Source organism: Aotus nancymaae, unplaced genomic scaffold, assembly GCF_030222135.1.
Source record: "Aotus nancymaae isolate 86718 unplaced genomic scaffold, 86718_ANA_hifiasm-v0.15.2.pri h1tg000108l, whole genome shotgun sequence".
Taxonomy (NCBI): domain Eukaryota; kingdom Metazoa; phylum Chordata; class Mammalia; order Primates; family Aotidae; genus Aotus; species Aotus nancymaae.
In genome coordinates this window covers 40,677,974-40,693,216 of record NW_026988523.1, presented here as the reverse complement: position 1 = coordinate 40,693,216, position 15,243 = coordinate 40,677,974, and the positions used below count along the sequence as shown (strand labels likewise).

At 40.8% G+C, this 15,243-nt stretch overlaps 1 protein-coding gene and 1 pseudogene across 1 annotated transcript in view; one reads left to right on the top strand and one right to left on the bottom strand.

The window, feature by feature from the left end:
• Positions 1–15,243, bottom strand: part of ATF6 (activating transcription factor 6) — a 192,561-nt gene that overhangs the window by 6,238 nt on the left and 171,080 nt on the right. The window lies entirely within an intron of this gene.
• On the top strand, positions 7,066–7,618 carry LOC105728479 (transcription factor BTF3-like; annotated as a pseudogene).

Genomic DNA, 15,243 nt, shown 5'->3' with positions numbered 1-15,243 from the left:
CCATTACCAGTCTTGAAAATCTCTTCTATGATAGTTGAAGCTAATTTCCTTCTTTCTCAGCCTTGGCAGGGATGAAGAACAGCTGGTTGCTGCTGTGTATTAACTAACCCTACCTATTCTTTAAGATCACTGTTATGGAAGCTTAACTCCAATTTCACAGGTACTACTGCTTTGCAATGGCTATTACTTATCTTTACAGAAATAAATTTGAATGCCTATAAGTTAACCAATGTTTCTCATCAAAGTGTTCTCCAAAAAGTAGGAGATGAAAGAAAGAAGTCTTGTTAATGTGCTTGGAGTCATTTCATTTAGAACATGTGACTAAGTTCAGATTTCAAGGCACCACACCAGTCATTTCCTTTTGGAACCACAGTCCCTCTCTCCTCATTTTAGAAAAACTGAAAGAGTGTGTGTGTGTGTGTGTGTGTGTGTGTGTGTGCGCGCGCGCGCCCTCTCTCCCCATTTTAGAAAAACTGAAAGAGTGTGTGTGTGTGTGTGTATACGTGCATGTGCTGTGGAAGACCAAATAATGGAAAACACATGTATCAGAGACATGCAATACACATTACTAATTTTTACTGGTTTCCTGGATTAACTCAGAAGCCAGATGACAGTTTAAGATCAAGACTAGATTCAGTAATATAGCCCAAATCACCTGGAGAAGTCATTAGAGCCCATGTGCCTGTTACGGTTTAAACTGATAACTGGGGTTTTTTAAAGCTTTAAATATCAAGAAGTGATGGAAAACCTGGGAATATAAGCTCAGATGCTTTGAGGGAAAAGTAAAGCTGTGATCTGATTCCAAGACTCAGGAGTTCCTAGCCGTAACTGGAATGGCACTGTCATCTTAAGCCCAACCAGAAGGAGACTCAGGCTAGGTTTGGTCTAGGTGGCTTTAAAATGGGATCTGTTCCTCACACTCTTCTTCTGAAGATAACAAATTCTGGACCAAGGAAACTATCAGCATTGCTAGAAATGATTCTACCAGATAGCATGTGAATGCCTGAAGGTGAATTCAGAAAGCTCCTTCTGAATGATAAGCTGGATAGTTCAGCGTTTGAGGTAACATGCCATTAGGAGTCCCAACATAGCCACACCTCTAAAGGATAATGGAGTCAGTCACAGCAACATTCTCTGGTCTACTCATGAGACATTATAAAAGCGTTCATTGGATGGCTTAGTACTAACACCCTTGGACAGTTAGTGAGACAATCTCATCATTATTGATGAGCTGTAATTGTTTTAATTAAAGGAGGACAAACTGGAAACAGCTTGTGACAACTCATGATCTTTGTAGGTCCTTCCCCTGGGTGGGCGGGCGGGCATGTTTATATAGTAGGCACCTAGGAGCAGCAGAGAGTCCTGGGAATTCTTCTTAATCGTGGCAGATGAAACTTCTGCTACCCTTTAATTTAAGGCTTGAGTTCTGTTAGTAAGTGACCAACCCTGGGAAGAATGGTGCCTACAACTTGCCTGTCAGTGTGAACAAAAAATATCAGAGCAAGTTTTAACTGGGGGAACAGAGAAGACTCTGGCTTAGATGGGAAGGAAAGGAAGGTCTCGTGAAGGAAAACACAGGCAGAGATGTGAGACGCTGAGGATGGACCACACACTTTCATTAAGGACCAGGTCTTCACTGCTAATATGCAGGGCTCTAGTAAAGAGAAAGCTGTAAAATCACGAGTTTTATGACAAAATAGAACATGGTCAACATTAGATTAGGGAATTGTGAGAGCTGAGTTATGTGCAAAGGCTGATGAACCGTTTGTGCGAATGTATACTTAATGAAAAAAGACCATGACTTATTTAGGAAAAATAGAACTAAAGAGAATAGTACTGGAGTAAAAACGTCAAAGGCTCATTCTTCCCTCAGCACACATTTGAGCACCGCACAAACGGTACAAATCTCATGTTCTGGGCTTTCTGAGTAAACAGAATGAGATGAACACTGAACTGAGTCAGGAAAAGGGTATAAAATACAATTACTTCAAATTCAAAATTAATCAGGCAAATAAAAATGAAAGAGCTAAATGGCTTCCAACATGAGCACTAAAATATGATTCTGAATGCTCGGAAGGGTTGGAGAAGTCAGAAAAAGTGTCTGGACACTGAAGGTGGAAAAACTCCAGGCAATGTGGAATTTTGAACAGCCTGTTAGCATGAAGTGACTGAATTAAGCATGGCCCGCCAAGAGACTGTTAGCTGGGAGATGACTAACACACAAGCCAGAAAGAACCTTGACCATAAACAATTAAATATCCAAAAATTTTACATGAAATTTAATATTAAAAAGTGATAAGACTTCACCAGTGCTTTGCAAAGAAGCCTATATAATGAGACTTCTATTCAGAATCAAACACTAATCCTAAAAAGAGGCAGCTTTCTCTGTAAACTATGCTGGTTACAGGTAGTGCTGCTTGCTGTATCTGTGCCTGAATCCCCTGGTGTGCGGGGTACGCATGTATGGGGGCATGGAGGTAAATAAATATCCGCTCATGCATGGACCACGAGAGATACCTTCAAGCAAAACAAACAGGAAAACAAGGGAGGTAGGAATACAACGAGCAAGGAAGTGGCAGAGTGTCATGTTTCTACCGAGGTTTCCAGGAACTTCCCTAAGTTAACTCTATATGCCATTCTTACCTAATATTCAATCCGAGTCCTGGTTTGGTCATCCCACACACCACGCATTGCACCTCTGCTAGCATTTGTTTCCTCTGTTTGGCAAACAGACAAACCCCCTCCTTTCCTGCTCTTTTCTGCCCAGTCTGATTCTCTACTTAGTCCGATTCTATTAATTCTTTGAGACCCACTTCTTCTTAGAAACCTTCCATGGGAACTCCAATATTGATCTTTTCCCTGATAACATTTATAAATGTTCCATTTAATTGAATTAATGTTAAGATACTTTTAGAAATGAAGTTTGGCTCCCTTAAGAAGTGCCTGGTAAAAATTGAGGTGGGGTAAAATTGAAGCGGGTCGGCGAAGGTGCTAAAACTAGAGCCCCTCATTCATAAGCGGGAAGAACGCCTATCTGAGAAGGTGACCTCTAAAGACCCAAGGAGGCAAAGGGGGAAGAGCTGCACGTCTGAGTTTCCAGGAGGACATTTTAGTGGAAAGGACTGGCAAGCAGTCAAACTCTGATAGGGCAAGTGCTTCCAAACTGAAGAATCTTTCTGGAGGCTTAAGGTAGAACACATGCATGGGGCAAAGAGCTCCTAGCCACCACCACATACGCCCTTTGCTGAAATAAATTAAAAACAGATCCTCTGACAGGAGAGATTTAGGATGGGAAGTGTCCAAAGGCAGGGAGGGAAAAAAAAGAGATAGCACACGTTCGGCTGTGACAGAACGGAATTTGCTCACTGTGATAAGGGCATTGTGGACACTGGGCAATGAAGATTCAGATGAGAAGGAGAGCTTGTCTAGTGAGATGATCTATAATGATGACACAAATGTATGGGCCTGGCTAGAACAGTGTATGTAAAAACTACCAAACTTCCAGGGCGCTCTAAGTGGTCATGATGATTGAAGGGTATTACAAGAATTTAGTGAGCAGGGGCCAAGGCTGCCGGCCATTCTGTGACACACAGGGACAGTCCCATATGACAACTGCCTTGTATCTCATATAATTCATATACGTTAAAAAGAAACTTGATTATTACTAGTCTAGAAGTTCATTGTTTTATATTTAAATATAAAGTACTTTTACATGGGTTTAATATATCCTAAATAAGAACCAAACTACTAAATAAAAATTTACTGAAGAAACACTTAGTGTTTCTGTGTGCTAAACACTGCTCATCTAATTCTTGTAACAAGCTCCTAAATCAGGAAGAATTATTATTATTCGTATTTTGTAGATGAGGAAATGAAACATGGAGACATCATGTGACAAGCCACCAGCTGGCAAATGGCAGGAGAGATTCAAACCTAAGCAGTATGGCTTCAGAATCCATTCTCACCACCATTCCACCTTGCTGGGAGTATTGCTGTTATCTGAACTCACTCAATCAATAATTGTCCATCATTTCAGAAAATCACATCACCTGTGGCCAAAGATGGTCCTGATATCTCAATCACCATCAGGACACACTTGGATCAGTCCATATTTGTTACATTCACAGTGACAGTGCAGATCAGTGCAAGCATCTGACTTGTTCACTGTCTCCTAATGCAACAGAAGCATTATGATATGTTATATATATATATGTGTTAATAATGTCTGAACATTATCATCAATTCAACAAATATTTAGTGAATTCCTGCCACATGACAGGCACTTTTCTGGATTTCTAATATCCTCAAATACAAATTTAGCCTACACTTTGTTAAGACCTTGTCCCTAAAACACAGTCAAAGTCACTTATCTTCAACTTCAAGCTTATCATTTGAATTTATAACCATCAACAATGACTCTTTGAAAGGTGACCCGATGACATTTCTCCCCTGGGAAATTTAGCAGCCTATGCAACAGAGATCTAAGCTATATATGGTCAAGTTCCTACAATATTTTCAATCAAGTTTAGCTCCCCTAGGGCTTTTGGTAGTCTTCTAGACTATTTCAGGAAATCTGGCTAATTCCACTGAAGTTCAAAGACTAATGGTATTACATTTGCTTTTCACTGGACCGGCTACTGTTTTCCAAAAATGCTGCCCACAACTGAGGAAGGTTTCTTCATTAGATCGTAGAAGAGAGTACCATTTCCTTGATCTCAAACACTTCCTGAAGCAGCATTAAAAAGAATACGACTAACAAAATTACTCGTTTTCTTCAAACTGACTTTCTAGACTACCAAACTGACAGCCGATTATGTAGTTACAATTAGTGCCTCAAAAACAGAAAACAAGTGAACTTCAGGTTGGTGTACACAGGGGCCCATGAGAAGACTGGGTTGGTGTAAAAAGTCATTCTGAAGGCTGAATGAACTAGCCCTGGCACCTGATTCACTGTCCTAAACACAGCTTGGAGGTTTAGCCTGGGGTTGTGAGCCAACATGAGGAAAGACCAATTACTTTCTGGCTTCTAATAATTAAATCACTGGCACCACATACTAGAAAACAGTTTTATGTCACAATCTGAAATTCAAGACCCATAAAAACCAAACCAATGTTCAGAAGCACGTCCCTATAACATCTAGTAACCATGAAATAACTACCCTGAAGACAGATGAAGGACCAAACCTCTGCAATTACTACTGTTGGACCAGAGAGTACTCTTTCTTCTGAAAAACTACGGCTCTTTAACTGCATTTAAAATCAAGGCATGGGAATTACATGTTCTCCTCAGAGCATGAAAATGGCATTCTCTGTAATATCTCTGCCCATTGTGTTGGGCAGGCTCAGCTTCTACAAGGAATCACTGAATTAGAATTCTAGAGCATGAAGGAACTTTAAAGAATAAAAGGACTGATACTACCAAATTATTCTCTGCCTCCTAAAAAGCCAAGCATAAGTTTTACTGACAAAATGGAATCTTAAAATATTTGGATGGTTGTCACACAATACTATGGATATTCAAGTAAAAAATGTATTCAAAGGCTAGAATAACTGCCCTAAGTTAAAATGATTGAGATCTGGCATGGCATTATAATTTTGGACCAAAACCCAGTAAACTGAATTTTCTTATATGCAGTCAGAAAGCAGTTTGTGTAACACTGAAGGCAACTGTTCTTCAATTTGTGTTTTCACAGGAGCGAATGTCTCTCCCTGCTATGATTTGGATATTTGTCCCCCTCTGAATCTCATGTTGGAATTTGGTCTCTAATGTTGGAGGTGGGGCTTAATGGGAGGTATCTGGGTCATGGGGCAGATCTCTCATGAAGAGATTAATGCCCTCCCTCAGGGGTGAGTGAGTTCTTGATTTATTAGTTCTCATGGGGCTGGTTGTTAAAAAGAGTCTGGCATCTTCCCTCTTTCTCTTGTTGCTTCTCTTATCATGTGATTTCTGCACACACAGGCTCACCTTCTGCCATGAGTAGAGGCAGCCTGAGGCCCTCACCAGAAGCAGATGCTGGCACGATGCTTCTTGTACAGCCTGCAGAACCGTGAGCTAGGTAAACCTCTTTTCTTTATATAAAACCCAGCCTCAGGTATTCCTTTAAAGCAACACAAAACAGATTACAACACTCCCCAACCATACCTGTACAGGTAACAAAGCCTGTTGGAAGACATAGAAAGAGATGGGCACCCCCACTCCCAAACTCCTGAGGCCTCTCAGACACATCCACTTCTGAGCCTCAATTCAACTCAGACACACTCCTAGCAGTAATCACACTAGAATATCAGTTCCCTAGGGGCAGGCATTTTTATCTGTTTATTCACTGCTAAATCTCCAGTCCTTGGCACACAGAAAGCACTCAATAAATATGTTTTGGAATAACTGAATAAATGAGGCCTTGGTTGTGTAGAAATGGCCCCACAGGAGGCTGACTTAAAGACTGTGTGAGTAGAAGTGTTCTCCTCTGCTAAACTCAAGAAACTAAGCTAAAAAAGAATTAGCATAAGTCAGCTGCCTCGGGAGAGACGGGTTGTCCTATAGATTCAGTTTTTAACTAGTTAATTCCTTTCCCCTCCAAAAAAGGGCGAGAGTGGGGTTAAGTACAGGGTGGAGACAAGGCTCACAAGTCAATGTCTGAAACATTATTTGCCATTCTGAGTCTCATTTTCTCCACGGTCAGCAGTTCTCAGTCCGCATTGAGCTTGGCTGCTTTTTCATCATATCATGTTCAGCAAAGCCTAGACGTTTGGGTATATTCAAGTGTTTAATTCCCTCAGTTCCTTAAAACTGATCATTTTGTAGGCGTATATAAGTGAAACCAAGGAAACATCTTCATAAAGGTGTCTGGATTTATAAACAATTTTATTGCCCCGTTGAAGTTCTGCAACATGCAGCCCTACTTGCAGGCAAGTTTCATTAACAATAGGTAAGGCCCCCTTTAGCTGCCATCTTGCTTCCCTGAGTGTGTGCGCCTACTCTCAACTGGTCCACCATGACCCCCTGAGCATCAACCCTAGACCCCTGGGCAGCCCCTTATCCACTCCGACAAGAAGAAAGAAACAATCATGAATCAGGAAAAACTCGCCAAACTGGAGGCACAAGGGCACATTGGTGGGAAAGGAACTGCTCGCAGAAAGAAGATGGTTCATAGAACAGCCAGGGCAGATGATAAAATACCTCAGTTCTCCTTAAGGAGGTTGGGGTAAGCAATATCTCTGGTATTGAAGAGGTGAATATGTTTACAAACCAAGGAACAGTGATCCACTTTAACAACCCTAAAGTGCAGACATCTCTGGCAGTGAACACTTCCACCATTACAGGCCATGCTGAGACAAAGCAGCTGACAGAAGTGCTACCAGCATCTTCAACCAGCTCGGGGTAGACAGTCTGACTAGTTTCAGGAGACTAACTGAGGCTCTGCCCAAACAATCTGTGGATGGAAAAGCAGCACTTGCTACTGGAGAGGAGGAGGATGATGATGAAGTTCCAGATCTTGTAGAGAATTTTGATGAGGCTTCCAAGATTGAGGCAAACTGAATTGAGTCATCTTCTGAAGATAAAACTTGAAGAAGTTACTGGGGCTGCTATTTTATATTATGACTGCTTTTTAAGAAATTTTTGTTTATGGATCTAATAAAATCTAGATCTCTAATAATTTTAAGCCCAAGCCCATCAGACACTACAGCTCTTTTCAGTTTTTGCCTATACACAATTCATTCTTTGCAGCTAATTAAGCTGAAGAAGCCTGGGAATCAAGTTTGAAACCAAGGTTAATAAAGTTCTTTGCCTGGTACAAACAAAACAAAACACAACAAAAACAATAGGTAAGGCCAAATAAATGCAGAGAATCTGAGATTTCGAATTCAATCTCATCCTTACATATAATTCAATCAAGTGTTGAGTCATTTAAAATTTTACAAACATAATTTTTAAGTTTATCTTTTGAAAATAAAGGTTGGGACAACAATAGGATTCTTTGAAATCTTGCCTAAGAGACTAATGAAGATACTACTCTCAGCAATACAATCATGGGAAGAAAAGTAACTGATGACTGCCTTCTTTAGGCAATTCCTATAAATGACTAAAGCTCACTTTGGTATTTTCAATATTCACTCTACTCTTATAAATAAAGTGATCAGAAAACATTAATTCTGGAAAAGATGGGAGAAAGGATGTTCTCTTTTGCTTCTATTAGAAACCAATTTTAAAAAGTTTTCTAACAAAGTACTACGAAAGGGATCTCCATATTATTCAAGTAAGAAGTACTGGAGGATTCATGATTGAACAGCTAGTAGGGGGTCACTACCAAGTACAATTAAGGCACTGCTCTACCGTGAACTGATAATCCAAACCAAAAACATCAGGAATGTACCCTTTCCTCAGAGTCTCAAAAGAAATGGCTTAAGGCACGGTGGGAGGCCGAGGTTGGTGGATCACTTGGGGTTAGGTGTTTGAGACCAGCCTGATCAACATGGTGAAACCCCATCTCTACTAAAAATACAAAATTAGCCGTACGTGGAGGCACATGCCTATAATCTCAGCTGGTTGGGAGGCTGAGGCAGGAAAATTGCTTGAACCCAGGAGGCAGACGTTGCAGTGAGCCGAGATCACACCATTGCACTCCAGCCTAAGAAGTGTGAAACTCTGTCTCAAAAAAAAGAAAAAAATAGAAGAAAAGAAATGGCTTAACAACTATGGAGTATTTTTGATTTCCAAAATATGAACTAATTTGGAATATACTATCCTGCACATTAAATAACGGTCCCATTCTGTGAATTCCAATATACTACTTTAGCATATAAACAGCAACATTTATGACTCTGATAATGAATGCTTCTTTTTTTAGAAATTATCAAGATTTTTGAATTATTATAAAATGGGATATAGACATCTCTTGCTATGATTATTCAGAGCCATAAAAAGAATTCTTTTTAGCAGGTGACAAAGATTCTCCTTAAACTAACTCTAATCAGACTTCCCTGAGCCCCTGCTCAAATGGGCTTGACCTTGGGTTTCCCTCTCTGTCCTTATAGAATCCAGCGTGAGCAAGAATCCAGGTAAAGTTTATCAAAAATCCTCTACCCTTGGTATCTGATGATCCTTGGTATCTAATCACCCTGGCCTACCTTCAGCAAGAATTCTGTTGGGTTGGTCTAGCAAGAATCTCCCTTACCTCCGATATTTCCACTTAGTAATTTTCCACTTAATGACTCCCAATTGCTCCTTGGCTATATATCCCCACTGTCCTTGTTGGAGTCGGGCTCCAGCCTCATCTCTCTCTCACAGTGCAAGACTCCACTGCAGTGATCCTTGTACTTGTTCCCACAGCCTTCCTTGAATAAAGACTTCTTTATTGTCTTCAACAAATGTCATGAAAATTTTTTAACACAGGAAGTCATTGCTCTTAGTCCTTTCTATTTCTTTCAGAAAATGGAAGCAGTCGCTCTTACAAATATACTGACTGAATTCTGGTACTATAGCTCTGTAGGTAAGAAGCCAAATGGTATTTTAGAAAATTGGAAAGTGAATTAACCATAAGATGCTCTGATCAATAAATGTCATATCTTACTTGCTTAGGAAAGAGTAAGAACAGAAAGCAAAGGACAACAGCCAGGGATGGAGTTCAGGGGCAAGAAGTTTCTTGTTCTCATTTGTTTTAGAAACTAAATTCACAAAATCAGAGACTTCTTGTTGGTTTTTTAGAAGAACTGCCATTTATAAAAATTATAAATACTGAATGAAAAATGGACAAAATTGAGTAAATATCACATTCCAGTGTTCCATTTAGCTGTGAAGATAACAAACACTGCTGAAAACCGAAAACTAGGCCTGCTCCATCCCCCAAGGCCCTTGCGGAATGTATGCAACACAGGCTCTGAGAATAGCTTCGAGACCAAATTCCCAGAGACTCCTCGTTGTAACTATGGAACTTAAACCATAAAGAGATTTTTTAGCAAGGATGTCATTTTGACTTTTTGAACTCCAGAGAGTTTCTCATGCTCTCTTATGGAACAATTCCTAATAGGTGGCACTGATACAGCAAAAACAGTCTTTCTGGAGGATCCACAGTTGTATCGCAGGAGTGTTAACACCAGGTTAAAATCAATGAGGATTCTTCCCCAGGCTCCTCCTTATATTCACTCCTGTTTGTTAAGGACTCCGCAGGGACCAGGTGTGGTAGCTCACACCTGTAATCCCAGCACTTTGGGAAGCCAAAGTAGGTAGATTGCTTGAGCTCAGGAGTTCAAGACTAGCCTGGGTAACATGGAGAAATCCTGTCTCTATGAAAAATACAAAATTAGCTGGGCATGATGGTACATGTCTGTAGTCCCAGCTACTCAGGAGGCTAAGGTGGAAGGATCACCTGAACCTGGGAGGTTCAGGCTGCAGAGAGCTGAGATCTCACCACTGCCCTCCAGCCTGGGTGACAGACTAAGACCCTGTCTTTAAAATAAATAAATAAATAAAGAGACTCTGTAGGTCTGAAGTCAGGTACTCAGTAGCATCTTATGTAAGTACTTAAGCTGGCGACACAGAAATGCACTCATAAAAGCAGGTGGCCAAGAGCTGAATGTTCCAGGGTGGTATCAGGGCACGGACTGTTTCAGATGAGATGTCCAACCAAATTCCCAATTATTTGTGATCATTCATAGAGCCAGCATGCGTAAAACGCTTATATAACACAGTTTCTATCTTTAAGCAGTTTACAATCAAGTTGGTATGTAAAATACATATGGAAGAAAAACACTAGTAAGAGTTCACAAGACCAGGCATGAAAAATTATAGAAAAATTTAACAGTATGCCTATATCTAACACAAATTAACAAACAGTAAACTTGTTATTAGGATCCTATTTACAGTTATGTTGTAAAAGATAACTATACTATCTCCCAGTGAAAAGTCATTCAAGAATAAACACAGTAAGGATGGGATGATGTGGAAACTGCAAGACTTATCTGTGAAGTCCAAACATACTGGACTGGCACAGTGACAGCAGTAATGGTTATAGTAAATTAAGGAAACTTCTATCCAAACAAAGAAATTAATAGAACTGGCTTTAACCCAAGTGCAGATATATAAAAGTGTTCAAGGATAAGGAGAAAGAAGAGATTAATTCCTTCTGGAGCAAATGGGAGTGGAATAAGAAGGTGACTGGAGGGCACTGGTGTTTTGTTTTGTTTTCAAACAGAAGTTTTGGTTAAAATTATTGATAGGATCTCAACGTCTGTAATTAACTTGCCATTCTTACTTTCGCAGACTTGTTCTATCTTGCCATCATTTGCAGGTTCACTTTGTCATAAGCCATGTGCAGCATATAATAGAAATGAGAATTATAAACCTTACGCAAGTTGTGCATTTAGGCCAGGCATGGTGGCTCATGCTTGTAATCCCAGCATTTTGGCAGGCTGAGACGGGCGGATCACCTGAGGTCGGGAGTTTGAGACCAGCCTGACCAACCTGGTGAAATCCCGTCTCTAAAAAAAAAAAAAAGTTGTGCATTTAAGAGCTAGTATGTGTAAAGGAACTTGGAATGGTACCTCCTGTTCTTAAGGATATGGACACCCCCTCAAAATAACTGTACTTTACTCTCTACAGAGGGAATTTCTAATGAAGAAATGAACCAGGCTGAGATACAATGCCAAACACTGCATTTAACCTTCTTGGCCAAAACTTGTCCAGAGCTGAATAACCAATGGCCTGACTTATTGGCGCACTTCCTTTAGGTCTGATTACCACGTGCAGATTTAATTCAGGGTGGCAAATAGTGCTAGGCCACGTTGTACAAATATTTCCTTTCCTGACCCAGACACCATTATTGCTGATTTAATTATCTGGCCTTAAGTGGTCTTGCCTTCTGGTTTCTTTAGCCATTGGATAACTCGAGGAGGCAGTGGTGAGAGCTTCCTTGCAGCAGAGGCTGCATGAGATCAGAGGACACATGAGATCCTTGACATGCTTGCTGATCCTGCAACGTAACACAGTGAGATGGCAAGCCTACATTTTGTACAAATGTAGGGGAAAGAATCAAACAGATGGTACTGATGATAAAAGGGGAATTATAGAAATACCCATGTGTAGATCATCTCAGAACAAACTGCATACCTTGTATGCATGGAACTGAACAAATTAAAAGGAAAACCAGGCATTTCATTCATCCATGAGATGGAATCAAGATTAGTTAGAGCTGTGACGAGCTTTGAAATGACACAGTCTCTTCATTGTGGACATTAGGAATCTGAGGCCCAGAAACACCTGGGTTTATTTTAAGTTCTGTAACTTATTCTCATTATTCCTGCTGCTTAGAGACAGTCCAAAGGAAGGACTGCTCCTCATCCTCTATGATATAGTAACCGATGAAACAATTATCAATTATGTAAAAGTGCAAACTACATAAAAGTACCATATTTAGCTGAGTTTTATTTCAGAATATTACTTACAACGTTTTCTGATTCTGGCCTAGCTGGCTCCAAACTGCATGTGGATCAGAAGATCACTCTGTTTTAGCTCTGATATTGCTACACCATATCATTTTGGGGAAACTCACTTAGCTTCTTTGACTTTCTATTTTCTGTTTTCATTCATCAAATATTTACCGAGTGCCTGCTATGTGCCTCACATGTTATAAATGCTGGAGTGGAAGGTGAACAACAAAACAGATGAAACCCCTACCCTCACAGCGTTCACACTCTAGTGAGCAGACAGTAAGCAAGAGAAGTAAGTAAATACGCAGTATGTTTTAAATTGATAAAAACTAAGGATAAAACTAAAGCCTGGAAGGTGGATACGAAATGTTAAGCACTAGACTAGAATTTTGGAAAGAGCAGTCTGGGAAGGCCTGACCAGCAAAATGGCGTGTGTGTGTGTGTGTGTGTGTGTGTGTGTGTGTGTGTTCGTGTGTGTGTGTGTAAAGGTGACTTTTTAAGGGAGCTAGTCATGCAGGTGTCTGGGGAGAGGGCATTACAGATAAAGGGAACAGCAGGTACAGAGGCCCTGAGGAAGGAGCATGCCCTAAGTATCTGAGGAATAGTAAGGGGACAAGTGTGACTGGGGCAGAGAGAATCAAGGGAAGAGTAGGAGGTGATGAGGCTGGAAAGGAAACCAGCAGACCAGTCTCCTTACAGGTTGTATTAGTCCACTGTGAAGAAATACCTGAGACTCGGTAATTTACAAAGTAAAGAGATTTAATTGACTCACAGTTCCAGACTGCTGGGGAGGCCTCAGGAAACTTATAATCATGGCAGAAGGCAAAGGGAAAGCAGGCACCCTCCTCACAAGGGGGCAGGACCAAGTGAGTACCAGCAGAGGAAACGCCAGACACTTTTAAAACCATCAGATCTTGTGAGACTCACGATCATGAGAACTGCACAGGGGAAACGGCCCCCATGATCCAGTTACTCCACATGGTCCCAACCTCGACATGTGGGAATTATAATTCAAGATGAGGTATTGGGGCCAGGCACGGTGGCTCATGCCTGTAATTCTAGCACTTTGGGAGGCAGAGGTGGAGGTGGGTGGATCACTTGAGGTCAGGAGTTCATGACCAGCCTGGGCAATATGGTGAAACCCTGTTTCTACTAAAAATACAAAAATTAGCCGGACGTGGTGGCGAGCGCCTGTAATCCCAGCTACTCAGGAGGCTGAGGCAGGAGAATCGCTTGAACCCTGGAGGCAGAAGTTGCAGTGAGCTGAGATTGCGCCATTGCACTCCATCTTGGGCAACAGAGAGAGACTCTGTCTCCAAAAAAAAAAAAATGAGGTTTTTGAGTAGGGACAAAGCCAAACCATATCACAGGTCACACATATTTGCGCCTTTACTCTAGTTAGATGTGACACAATTAGAAGGTTTGAGCAATACCATCATGAACTGACTCATATTTTAATAAGATCACTATGATTAGTGACTTGCTTATTTCAAAGTGTATGATAATGACTCATATTTCCAAAGTTCTTAAGGATTAAAAATGATGATGTTTGTGGAGGGCTTTCAGGATGTCAAGTGATATAATACGGGAGTAATTGTTATTGTGTGGAGTCAGTGTGTTGTGGAGAGACATCAGGCTTTGGAATCACAGGCTTCATCTATAACATGGGGATATTAACACCTAACCCATAGGGTAGTTGCGAGAGTTAAACATAATAATGTCAAGTACTGTACCTATCACATGTAACACACACCTCTGAATACAGCAAGAACTGAAAGGTGTCACTGCATTCTGGAGCACAAGAAAGAGCCCTGGGAATCCGCAATCCTGGGGTCTAGCCCTTATCTTCCACTGCCTCTCAGTCTTATGGAGAGGAAATAAACTGCATTCTTCATAGTTTGTTCATTTTCTTCATCTCCCCAATGGATGGGGGTTACAATGACTGCTGTTTTCCTGTGGTGGTGTGAGGGCTAAGGAGTTAATGCTTGTAACCCCACTGTACGAAATGAGATACTACAGAGTGTTTCGACTGTTAATACAAGTGTGACTAAGACTTACATTAAGGAGACAGTGAAAGAATCCAGAGAAAGCTGTTGTACTGGAAACAGTGTGGCTTTATCTTGAAAACATTACCCAGAGTCTTTTCAGTTCTATGACTAAGTGCACAAAAAAAAGAAGAAGAAGGAAAAGAAGAGGAGGCAGAGGACATGACTTTGAAGAAGACAAAGAAAACAATGGGTGAGGATGATGGCAAGCTCACGGTTCCAGAGAGGAAAATTTGGCAAGGACTAGACTTTCTTTACGTCGTTTAGTGCTAAGAAAGCACTAAAAATTTGGCAAGTTTCTCATCTCTTTTTCATTTTTAAGACAAGTTATCTTAATCTGCTTTTTATAACTTAGTACTTCTCAGCACAATCCTTGACATCGCTTCTTTCTGGGCTTCTTAATAAAAACCTTGGGGCTCTTCCTGCCTAGAAACAACTAGAACCGCCATGTAGTATATATGGGTCACCATTCATCTCTAAGGGAGCCAGGCTAAAGGATGAAAACTGGGTTGGTTTATGACAGGAAATGCAGGCCATAAACTTTCTTAGAAGAACCTACCTTTCTTGGGATATTTTAAAAAGCAAGATTTTAAAGCAGAGAAGGCAAGTCGAAGTCCACACAACTTCTGTAGACCAACAGTGACTTCTTACTTTTACACTACTGGCTCATCTAGTCAGAATACCTCCAAATACACAAAGCTACCCTAGACTGCAGCTGGGCCTCACAAACCCCAGACAACTGTAAAGTTCAGTCAATACCCAGATTTTTGCACTA